At 38.7% G+C, this 12,059-nt stretch overlaps 1 protein-coding gene across 3 annotated transcripts in view; it reads left to right on the forward strand.

Annotated features, from left to right (window-relative positions):
- The window catches only part of STK39 (serine/threonine kinase 39), a 307,047-nt gene that overhangs the window by 247,982 nt on the left and 47,006 nt on the right, over positions 1 to 12,059 (forward strand). The gene's annotated exons all lie outside the window — the stretch shown is intronic.

Here is a 12,059-nt window from a genome sequence, read left to right on the forward strand (position 1 = left end):
TCATTGCGTAGATAAGGAAACAGATTCCTAAAGTGATTCAGTGGTTTGTCGAGGGCTTGCAACTGGGCTGTGGCAGAACCACCATACTTTGAGACCGTGGCTTTTTCTACTACTGCTGCTTTTTAGAACCAAGAGAAAGCTGCATGAAAATAAGGGAGCCTGCTAGCTACAGGCATGCTGACAGGAGCAAGAAATGACTGCTGGCCTCCTGCCAAGGCAGGGAAGGCAGAAAAGCTATAAGAGGCAGACAGGGTCATCTAAGAAAAAGTGTAGCCTGCATCTACCTGGGATGAGGGTGCAAGGATCCATATTCTGCAACAAATTCTGAATTTATGAAGATCTTATAATGTAGCTTATTACTGCATATTTGTAATGATGACCCTAAGTAACTGAGATGAGTTAATATTTTAATAGTATTAATTATGACATATTCATTATATTTTTAATTATATAATTATAATACTATAATAGTATTATGATAAAACTTTCTTTAAAGTCAAATCTAAACCAATTCTTGAAATGACTTGGGCCCCTTAAGTGATAGGTTTTAACTTAAAGAAAAATCACTTTATATCATTTTTTTTAAGTATGAAGTGCTTTATACTTTGCTTCACTTTGCCGTACAGCTAGAAACTAACACAGCATTGGAAAGCAACTATACTTTGATAAAAGCTAATTCCAAAAAATCACTTACTTAAAATAATTTCTTCCTCAATAATGGAAGTGTGTCAATAATTGGAGTGTGTCACTAAGTTGGAGCTTGAGGTAGATACACTTACCCATCAGAATAATTTATTCCTAGAATCTCTGTAATTTACATCATTACAAAGTGAATTGTTTTATGTAAAAAAAGAGTCATAGGGATTTTAGTGAGATGTTGAAATTCTGACTAGAGAATCAGTATCTAAGTTACTGGTATACAAGTATTCATAAATGTAAAGATACAATGTTATCTTTATAATTGGAAAAAAGTAAGCTCTTATTCCTCTTAATTATACAGGAGGTGTACCCACTGATTTTGCAAAGAAGCTCTTTTTAAAAAATACTTATTTGGCTGCATCGGGTCTTAGTTGCATCACTTGGTGTCTTCCTTGCAGCATGCCGAGTCTTTCTTGGTGGTGCGGAGATTGTCTAGTTGGCGTGCTGGCTTCAGAAGCTGCAGTACCCGGGCTCTCCAGTTGGGGCGCACAGACCCTGGAACACACAGGCTCTGTAGTTGCAGCGTGGGCTGAGTTGCTCCGTAGCATATGGGATCTTAATTCCCAGGCCAGGATCAAATCCACATCCTCTGCATTGCCAGGTGGATTCTTAATCACGGGACCACCAGGGAAGTCCCCACAAGGAAACTCTGACTCCTCTGCCAAGTGGTGTATATGATTATATAGACATATTTTAAAGGAGAGAGACATATATACATGCACACATACATACAGGTGTGTGTGTGTGTATTTTCTCATATATTCTGTCTTTCACACTTTAAAGCCTTGTGAGGTCCCATGGCTAGCTGAGTTCTTTAGTTTTCTGATTAAATATGAGGGGGCGCTGAGTAATAAGGTCAGTTCAACTTTGGCATTTATTGTAAATTCCGTATCAGAATTCTTCATGTTAATCGTTCTTTGATAAAGGTAGATTTTCTCATTTGAAAAAATGAGCACACACCTTTGTGTTTTAGTTTACTTGAAGAAATCAAAAATTAATGAAAAATTAATGGCTAGATCAAAATACCCTGTAAGGAATATCTTCCTTAAAGAGAGCTGTGGTCCATACACAAAGCAGGAAGAATTAAAAATTAATTAACAGATAAAAATTAATCAAAACACCTGCTAATATCTATTTGACAAAAAGTCAAGGAGCACATAGTTTTTTTATTTAACATGATCTTGGCAGGTGGATGACTCAGATGGTAAAGAATTTGCCTGCAATGCAAGAGATGAGGGTTCAATCCTTGAGTCAGGAAGATCCCATGGAGAAGGAAATGGCAGCCCACTCCAGTGTTCCTGCCTGGAATATTCCATGAACAGAGGAGCCTGGAGAGCTACAGTCCATGGGGTCACAAAGAGTCGGATACAGCTGAGCAGCTAACACGTTCCCTTTCACTTGGTAGGTGGCAGGTAGCGTGGAGAATAAAAGAGATTCCTGGGATGGTATTAAGTCACATCTTTATTTAAGCATGATCTTGCTTCACATCTACAGTCAAATTTAGTGTACTTCTTTTGGGTTTTTTTTTGCCCCAGGCTCAGCTGAATCTAAACCAGAGGGTTTTTGGTTGTTGAGTTTTTTTATAAAGTGAAAATTAAGGCATAATGCGTATCCAGCTTATTGAATGTGTTTCAAATATATAACCAGAAAGCTTCTACTTCTTGATGCTTTATTTATTCTTCCCCCAGTTTTTCATTTTGCCTTTTCCCCTTCTTGGAACTGGAGTGTAGAGTGTTGGAGTGAGACTCGGGGGTGTGCAGTTGTTCCTCGTCTAGTAGCACTGAACATACCTCACAGGGACATATTTTATTTGATCATCATATCAATTATACAAGGTAAAGAGGACAGGCTGCTCTTAATAAGTATTCTGTGAGCAAAAGAGGGAGGTCAAAAGAAGTTTCTGGAACACTGTAACTTATCATGGTCCTTGAACTTGGATCTTATGACTCCAAGCCTAGAGCCGAAGCCTGAATCTGACCCTGTGTGTACAATTAATCCAATATCTTCAGCCTTGAAGAATGGATCCAGATCACTTTAAGTGGTTTCGGTGTCTCTGGAAAAAAATAACTTGTCCTTATTTGTTTTTCCTATATGAGTAGATGGCTTATGTTTTAATTGTTGACTGTCTGATGAGCAGATGATATGTGTTTAATTCTGTCCCCTATCTCAGCCATTCTGAGTTCCTTCTGGCATAATTTTCTTCCCTTTCTACTGATTTGTCCCACCAGTACACGAACATGTCTTTATGTCTCCCATTTTAAAGCTCTCTCTTTTACACTCCCTTTTACTTACAGCTGTTTTTCTTCATCTCCTTACAACTAAACTTCTCAAAAGAATAGCTGCTGACTTCACTTCTTTTTCTACCACTGTCTCTTGAACCCACTCCAGTCAAACTTGTGACTTCCTCACTCCACTCAGACTATTTCATAGCCGTATCTGGGGAAAGCATACACCTAGCAGATGAAATGGCAAATCCAAGGGTAGATATGGCTGGAGTGGAGTGAACAAGATGGAGGGAGAGAAAATACATGGACTCTGAATGACTACCTGGCATGTTCCTAAATCCAGTGGCTAATTTTCAGTGATCTGTCAGCAGTATTGGGCAGAGTGGACAATGCCCTCTGCCATGATAAGTGTGTTCATTTGATTTTTAAGACTCTTTTCTCTCTTGGTCTTCTCACCTTATTTGTGTTTTCTTCTTAGTCTTTTGTGTTCATTCCTTTTCATCTCTCTGACATAAATATTGACATGTCCATAGACTCTTTCTCTGTGTTTCTTCTTTTTTCTCTAATCACTCACATCCTTGATGATGTCATTTAGTTTCATGATATTAATGTCTCCCACTCTCAAACTTCCACATTTCTGTCTCTAGCCCAGATGTGTCCTTTGAATTCCAGACTCATATTCATCTCTCTCTTTGGCATCTTGACATAGAAGGCTCATCACCATCCCAGATTTAATTAACATCTCTAAAAACATGCCCCTGTGGTTTCCTGTCAGTCTGCAACTCCCAGTAGCCTTGCACCCTAAGTAGGTGTCAGCCCCATCTTTTTAAGAATGGAGACAAAAGCCAAAGAGTTGTCTTTTCCTTTTCTTTTTCTCATTCTCAATATCCAGCCTGTCTAAATGACTCAAGATCCAGCCGTTATTTACCATCTCACTTCCCATCCTATTTCAGACTCTTTTCATCTCTCAGTTGAATTACTGCATTGATCTCTTCACTGGTCTCCCTGCTTCTGACTTTGCCTCCTTTCAGCGTGTTCTCATCACAGCAGTCAGAGAGATCCAGGTAAAAAGTAAGTCAGATACAAAAGGCCACACATATTATAATTCCATATATATGAAGTGACTACCATAAGTAAATCCGTAGAGAAAGTAGACCGTGGTTACCAGAACCAGAGAGGGGCATGGGAAAGGGGAGTGACTGCTTAGGAGTCGAGGGCTTCTTTTTGCGGTGATGAAAATGTTCTGGAGTTAGAAGTGGTTGCGCAACCTTGTGGCTATACTAAAAACCACTGAATTGTGCCCTTTCAAAGGGTGAGTTTTATGATATGTGAATTACATCTCCATAAAAAAAATGTAAGCCATATCACATTAATGCTTTACATAAAACTCTGTAATAGCTTTCCATCCCATATCTCAACAGCTTACAATCCTCTGTATGATCTGTCCCCTGTCATTTCTCAGACGTCTTCCCTCTCTGTGACTGCCCCTCCTCCCCGTTTCACCCCAGCCACGTGGCTTTTGCCCTGCCCTCGGCCAGGATGCTCATTCCCCAGATTCACCTGGGTATCTCCTAGTGCTTAAATGCTGCCTCTCAAAGGGGCCTTCCCTCACCGGTCTATTTAGAATTCCAACCTGTCCCCAATTCTCTACCCGCATCCTTAAAGTACTTTTCCTAATCTCTCCCCATCTAATAGGCTGTATTTCGTTTATTTATTTATTTTTAACTATATGGGATCTTCCCTTGAGCATAAGATTTTTGAAGCCCAGGATTTTTATTTTGTTAAATGTTATGTTTCCAGTTCCCCAAACTCTACATTCATATAGTTAACCACTAGAGATAAACGTATACCACCTTGAAATATACAAACATCTCATAACACTTCTAAAGAAGGCTATATTGGATTCTACTATTTTAAGAATCTTCCTTTCAAGAGTATAGAAATCAAGTAGCATTTTACAAATATGAAATATATCCCCTTGACAAAAAAGGTTGTACTAAAATATAGTCCAGTTCACTGTAGAACATTGGCATATAGAGGTTTGAGTGATTTCTTGAATGTGTATTTTTTTCAGTTTCCATAATATAAAACAGCTAACATTTAAATAGTTTTAAAAATCCTTTTTTTCTCTATCAGAATTTCCTCTTGAATCAGAGTAGATGCTTAGGGCAATATAAAAGTCTGAATAAAAGCAATAGTATATGCTGTGGAGCAGTGAATGTTATGACCTTTACTATAATGTAGTGAACATAATGTTACAAAAAAATCTTCAGTACCCAGCTTCAGGGTAATCTGTCTTTAGTGCACAAACCATCACAAAGCAGAATTTAGACTGAGGGACTAGTGTAGTGACATAGAGTGATTGCTGTCATGCAAAAGCAGAGCAAAACTTAAATGCAGTGTTTGTAGTCTGAAGTCATAAATGCACTTCAGTTGGGCTTCAGTGCAGCACTGCCTTAGGCAAGAAACAAAGTCCGTTTAGACTTGGTGTACATTGGAACTAAGATTGGCAAGGCCTTGGGTGGATGTTGGTTTAAAAATAGGAGTGAACTTTGCAAGATGCAAGACAGGATGCATGTATGAATTTGCTTCTCTTTCCTGACTGGCATGGCTGACACGTGGAAATAAACCAGATCTGAGTACCCAACACAGTTGTTTCAAAGATGGACCTCCAGTGAAACAGCTGAGAAAGTTGCTTCCTTAGCCTCCTAGCTCAGAAATGGTTCAGCAAAAGCAAAGGGGAGAGAACATAAAAACAAACTCCTATGTACCAAAGACAGCAAAAGTTCTGAATTCTCTTCAGGTGTGATCCATGGTGTTTTTGAGTCTTTCTTGAGTAAGTGTTAGGACCTCAGCGATAGAAGGAACACTGATGCGTATGTTCAGTTGGCCAGTTAACCTTTCCTGCCCAGCCACTCCTGCTGCTGACGTTCGATCTGCAAGGCCTAATCTGGCATCCAGGGTGCGACAGTGAGTGAACGTGGGAGAGGAAGCGCTTGGCAGCTGCCTTTTGGGAAAGTGCCCACTGACAGCTCTTTGCTGGGTTTTTAATACCACCGTTTCCCCGCTTTGTAACAACATATGTCTATTTTACTTTATTTTTTTCTGCTTTAAGTGGGGTTGAGAACCAGATGTTGGCATTTCTGTTTCCTGAGAAGGGAGATGTGTTTCCACATTTATTTATATGATTTTCCTTTGAGAGATTTTGAGCCTCGCTAACTAGTTAGGACCGCAGTGGAAGCTAATATTAGCTATATACATTCTCATAAGTTCTCTCTGGACTTTGGGACATTCTGTTCATGTCCCTGGCGTGCTCTTTTCCTGCACTTGGAGAATCCTGTTCACCTGTCTGCCTCACCATGTGTAGAATAGATGGCTAGTGGGAAGCTGCTGTGTAACACGGGGGCCCCGCATGGAGCTCTGTGACCGCCTGGATGGATGGGAGATGGGGGTGCTCACGAAGGAGGGGCTACACACACATACACACACAACATTGTAAAGCAGTTATCCTCCAATTTAAAAAAAAGACTCCCCCCAAAACCTGTCTGCCCTTTAAGAGTCACTGTGAATGCCACCTCCATGAAGCCTTCTCTGATGCTCACCTCCTCCCTAATGAAATCTGGCAGAGAGTTTTTCCTCGCCATGAACCCCAGAGATTGGTTTTTACCTTTAACGACACACGTCTTTCATCCTACGCTGCTCCCAGAGCCTGCTTTCTCTCTGTGTGGAGGTTGAGTGCACCTTTACGGCAATGCCTGTTTTTCTGGGGATTGGGGGGGTGCGGGGTGGGGTTGCTCTTTTATTTTTTTTTTAAATCTCTACTATGCTTGCCACACATAGGCATTTAAATATACTTCTGTATAAATGAATACATTTAACTCCATTTGGGAAATTTAACACTGGAGTTGTTCATAACTGATGACCTGGGCAATACAGATATTATGGGACCCTCTCAAAACTGAAGAATAATTCACCATGATTGATTTTTTTAATTTAATTTAAAAAAATTTTTGTTTTTTAACACCAAAAACATTTTGTATTGGGGTGTAGCCGATTAACAACGTGGTGATGGTTTCAGGCGAACAGTGAAGGGACTCAGTCATGCACGTACATGTGTCCATTCTCCCCCAAAGCCCGCTCCCATCCAGGCTGGCGCATACCCCTGAGCAGAATTCCGTGTGCTCTACGGTAGGTTTTTGTTGGTTATCTATTGTGTTAAATATCACAGTGTGTACATGACCGTCCCAAAGTCCTTAACTGTCCCTTTCCCACTGGCAACTGTGAGTTCGTTTTCTAAGTCTGTGAGTCTCTTTCTGTTTTGTAAGTAAGTTTATTTGTATTATTTCTTTTTAGATTCCACATATAAGGGATGTCATATGATACTTCTCCTTTTCCACATGTAAGGGACGTCATATGATGTTTCTCCTCTGACTTACTTCACTTAGTGTGACACTCCAGGTCCATCCATGTTGCTGTTGCTGCAAATGGCCTTATTTCATTCTTTTTAATGGCTGAGTAACATTCCATTGTGTGTGTATCTGTGTGTGTGTGTGTGTGTGTGTGTACACCACATCTTCTTTATCCATTCCTCTGTTGATGGACTTTTAGGTTGTTTGCATGTCTTGACTGTTGTAAACAGTGCTGCCGTGAACATTGGGTTGCATGTATCTTTGGGGGCCCTGTTTTTTTCTGGATATAAACCCAGCAGTGGGATTGCCGGGTCATATGGTAGCTCTATTTTTAGTTTTTTAAGGAACCTCTATACTGTTCTCCATAGTGGATGCATCAATTTACATTCTCACCAACAGTATAGGAGGGTTCCCTTCTCTCCACATCCTTGCCAGCGTTTGTTGTTTGCAGATATTTTGATGTTAGCCATTCTGACCGGTATGAGGTATATCTCATTGTAGGTTTGATTTGCATTTATCTAATAACTAGTGATGTTGAACATCTTTTCATGTGACTATTGGCCATCCGTATGTCCTCTTTAGACAAATGTCTGTTCAGGTCTTTGGCCTATTTTTTGAGTGGGTTGTTTGTTTTGATACTATTAAGCGTCATAAGCTGTTTGTAAATTTTGGAGTAGATAAATCCCTTAACAGTTACATCATTTGCAGTTGTTTTCTCCCAATCTGTGGGCTGTCTTTTCATTTTGCTTATTGTCTCCTTTGTTGCGCAAAAGCTTTTGAGTTTAAGGAGGTCCCATTTGCTTGTTTTTGCTCTTATTTCCATTATCCTGGGAGGTGGATTAAAAAAGATGTTTGGATTTATGTCAGAGAGTGTTCTGCCTATGTTTTCCTCTAAGAGTTTTATAGTGTCTGGTCTAACATTTAGGTCTTCAACCCATTTTGAGCTTATTTTTGTGTATGGAGTTAGGGAATGATCTAATTTCATTTTTTCTCATGTGGCTGTCCAGTTTTCCCAGCACAATTTGTTGAAGGGACTGTCTTTCCAACATTGTATAGTCTTACCTTCTTTGTCATAGATTAATGGACTATAAGTGCATGGTCTTATTCTGGGTTTTCTGTCCTGTTCCACTGATTTATATTTCAATTTTTGTATGATTGATTTTTCTCTCTCTTTGCCTACCTTCCCCTATTTTTTGCCTTTCTTAAGAATTGACTTTTCACATGACTTTTGGGTCTTGCCTCTTGGTAAGGAAATGTGGTTGGTATAGAAGGCCTTCTATCTTCCACTGCTTGCTGGTGTTACAGTATTTGTTTCAAAATACAGAGTGTGAGTTGCCTGCAGCAGCATCTTATCTTAGGTGTGTATTAAAAAATGCACATTTCTTGACTCCAGCCTAGAACAACAAAATCTGGAGTCTTGGGTGTAGAATGTTTAAACTTGTATTTTTACCAAGCTTCCCAGGTGACTCTTAAATGCAATAAAATTTTGTGGCCATCACGTTATCATCTGTATCTCCTTTTCAGTCTCACTCATCTCCTTTGCTTTTCGGCCTCAATTCTTTTCTCTCTTCAGGAATCTCTTTTAAAACTGTGCCAATTAACTTTTAAAAACTGTGTGTCTAAATGGTGTAAATGTGCGGAGGAGCCTCATCAGTATAAATTTTTACTATAATGAGTCATTACAGTTTTTATTAAAACTACAATTGCTGCTCAGGGTGCAGTAGATCCTCCAGGTGGCCTTCAGCTTTTATGTTTCCCGACAATGGCAGAGCATCTTTAGGCTCTGGAGTATACAAGCAACAGAATATTTGCTCATTCGTGAGCATATGGTTGGATGTGTGAAGTGCGTTGTTCCCCCAGCTATAGCCAGGGATATTTAAGTCTTTTGTGAGAAATCCAGGATTTATTGCACCACCATGCACTTTTACAATGCAAGTCTTAGAAAAGAGTGAACATCTTTTCCCTTATATTCAGTTCAGTGATTATTCTGTGATGTTTATTGATGTTGAAATTCAATGGAGAAAAATTTTCTTTAAAAGAAAAATAGTGTCTCTATGAAACAGTTATACTATGATTTTTAAGTGATGATTGATAATAAAAAAAAAAAAAAGGCAGAAAATTCTGTTAGCCCTTCCTGGGTTTAGACAGGCTTGGTGTTAGTTAAATGATGTCAATAAATACAGTTGAGTGATTCCTGATTAAAAGTTGTCTGTATGTTAAGTTTAATAGTCTAGGGAATTAGGGACTATAAGTGGCTTGGGAGGACTATACTGATTACTTTCCTTGTTTATATTTATCAGAAATAAATGTTAGTCAGTTTGATATGGTATAGCATTACCATTTTAAAAACCGTGCGTGCCACTGCCAATTTGATTGTAGCTCATTGCTCCTGGTTTTCCAGATACCATTTTTTCTTTAAAAAGTCTTTATTGAGGTATTTATTCCCTAAATAGGAAGATTTATTAATTTTAATGTGAAAAATAGTATACAAAAGTTATTTTAAAATATTTGCAAGTGATAGGCTGAATCACCTAATATATAATTTCAAAGTACCACACGTTAGATGACTCACCCTCATATTCAGCAATTGTATGCTTTGGCAGGGTGGTAGAACCATAGTTTTGCTGTTTAAATATACAAAGAGCTGGCTGCTCTGTGGAATGTTCGGAGCCAGGCCTGAATAAATATGCAAAGAACATGCAGTATGCGCACGCACATACACACTCAGCATTAATTTAGTCTCAAACCTAAAAGTTAATGTATCTTTAAGTTTATCTAATTGCATCAGAAAGATAGACTGAAATATAATATAATATAATTTTTGTTGTAACAAAGCTATCATTTCAATTATCTTTTGACCATACTCCTCCCACCCATCCCCAAAATTCAAGGAAATTCAACAGAAGAAATGTTTTCCTAGAAAACCAAATTTCAGAAACCTAAAAGAAGCTGCCTCCTCCTGTGATTGAATCCACTGCCAGCCCCAGCCACCCTCTCTGCTTACTGATCTGCAGATTCCAATGCAAAATGATTGACTATCCAGATAAGAGTTCACAGACTTATTGTTTATGAAGACATCTGATTTGGGAGGAGAGGGAAAAATTCAAAATTACCTTTCAAAATGTGAACAAAGATTATTTCCAGAAAGTTCTAAAAAGCATAAAATCTCTAATTTCCCCCAAGGTGTTTTCAGTTTCTGTGTCATATGATTATGAAAGCCCTGGTTTTCTAATTAGCTTTGTCACTTTTTATTTAGTTAGGAGTTGTGGATCCTCTTTAAAACCACTGATAGAGATAGACTCCAGTTAAAATCTGTGCTTAATTTCACTTATGTGAAACAAAGACTTGCTAGTAGATTAGTCTCAGACATCCACTGTCAGTGGAGTCTTGGTTTTTTCAGTTACTTTCAATTGTCCTGTTTTAATTCATGTTAATCTGTCTCATAACTCTGGAATCAGATCTGACTGAGGATTACATTCAATTCAGCCAAACTTTCTGACTATAGAATTACAGTAAACCCCAATACCAATCCCTGCTTATAATGAGAATGTCTTTCTGGTGGAAGTATAGTAGGTTTACTCTGGTGCAGGAAACCTAGTTTTTCTGATATATATTTTTCTAATGCTTTTAAGTATATAGGACTTAAAGGAAATGGCTCTTTTGCTGAATAGTCTGTTTCATTTCTAGATTTCTGTTTTGGGTTGTTAGTTTATGTCTGTATGTGTTTACCTACTTCAGAAATTTCTGGCCCATGTGAATTTTACTATTTCATCAGTAGTACAATACTGTAGACAAAGAAGGCTGAGTACCAAAGAATTGATGCTTTTGAACTGTGGTGTTGGAGAAGACTCTTGAGAGGGGGGATTGCAAGGACATCTAACCGGTCAATCCTAAAGGAAATCAATCCTGAATATTCATTGGAAGGACTGATGCTGAAGCTACAATACTTTGATCTGATGCGAAGAGCCAACTCATTAGAAAAGATCCTGATGTTGGGAAAGATTGAAGACAGGAGGAGACAGGGACAACAGAGGATGAGATGGTTGGATGGCATCACTGAATCAATGGACATGAGTTTAAGCAAGCTCCAGGAGATGATGAAGGACAGGGAACCCTGACGTGCCGCAGTTCATGGGGTCGCAAAAAGTTGGACATGACTGAACAACAACAAAGAAGCTGCTTAGTTGTACTTGTTAGTAGATTGACAAATAGATCTCTTAATCCTAAACCAAATCTCTGCTGCTTTTTTTTTTCTTGTATAACAGAAACTCCTTGTATATCCAGTCAAAAACATATTAAAGCCAAGAGAGAAAATTAGGCCAACAGTTTTGATAGAGTGTGGGCATATTTTCATTTTATTTTTGGCTTCGTATCTAATTTTAACCTTGATCCTATATCTTGTATTTGGTTGCCGGTTTTTGTTTTTTTTTTTTTTAAGAACAAAGAAGTCCTTCTTGCTGATTCTTAAGAACACCTACTTCTTAATCCTGCACTATTTAATCCTACAGTATTTAAGTTTAGCATTCAAAAAGTGTATGAGAATGTTTCACCTCAGATTCAGACCTCAGACAAGGAGAGACTTTGATTGGTCACATTCTAATAGACTGTGAAACACACCCTTGTCTGATGAACCACAGAACCATCCAACAGGAATTTGTAGTCAGGGTAGCATTTGAATAGCCATGGGTGTAAAAGCCCCTTCTGGCCAGAGTACCCTATGGTAGAA

Source organism: Dama dama, chromosome 33 (assembly GCF_033118175.1).
Source record: "Dama dama isolate Ldn47 chromosome 33, ASM3311817v1, whole genome shotgun sequence".
Classification (NCBI taxonomy): Eukaryota; Metazoa; Chordata; class Mammalia; order Artiodactyla; family Cervidae; genus Dama; species Dama dama.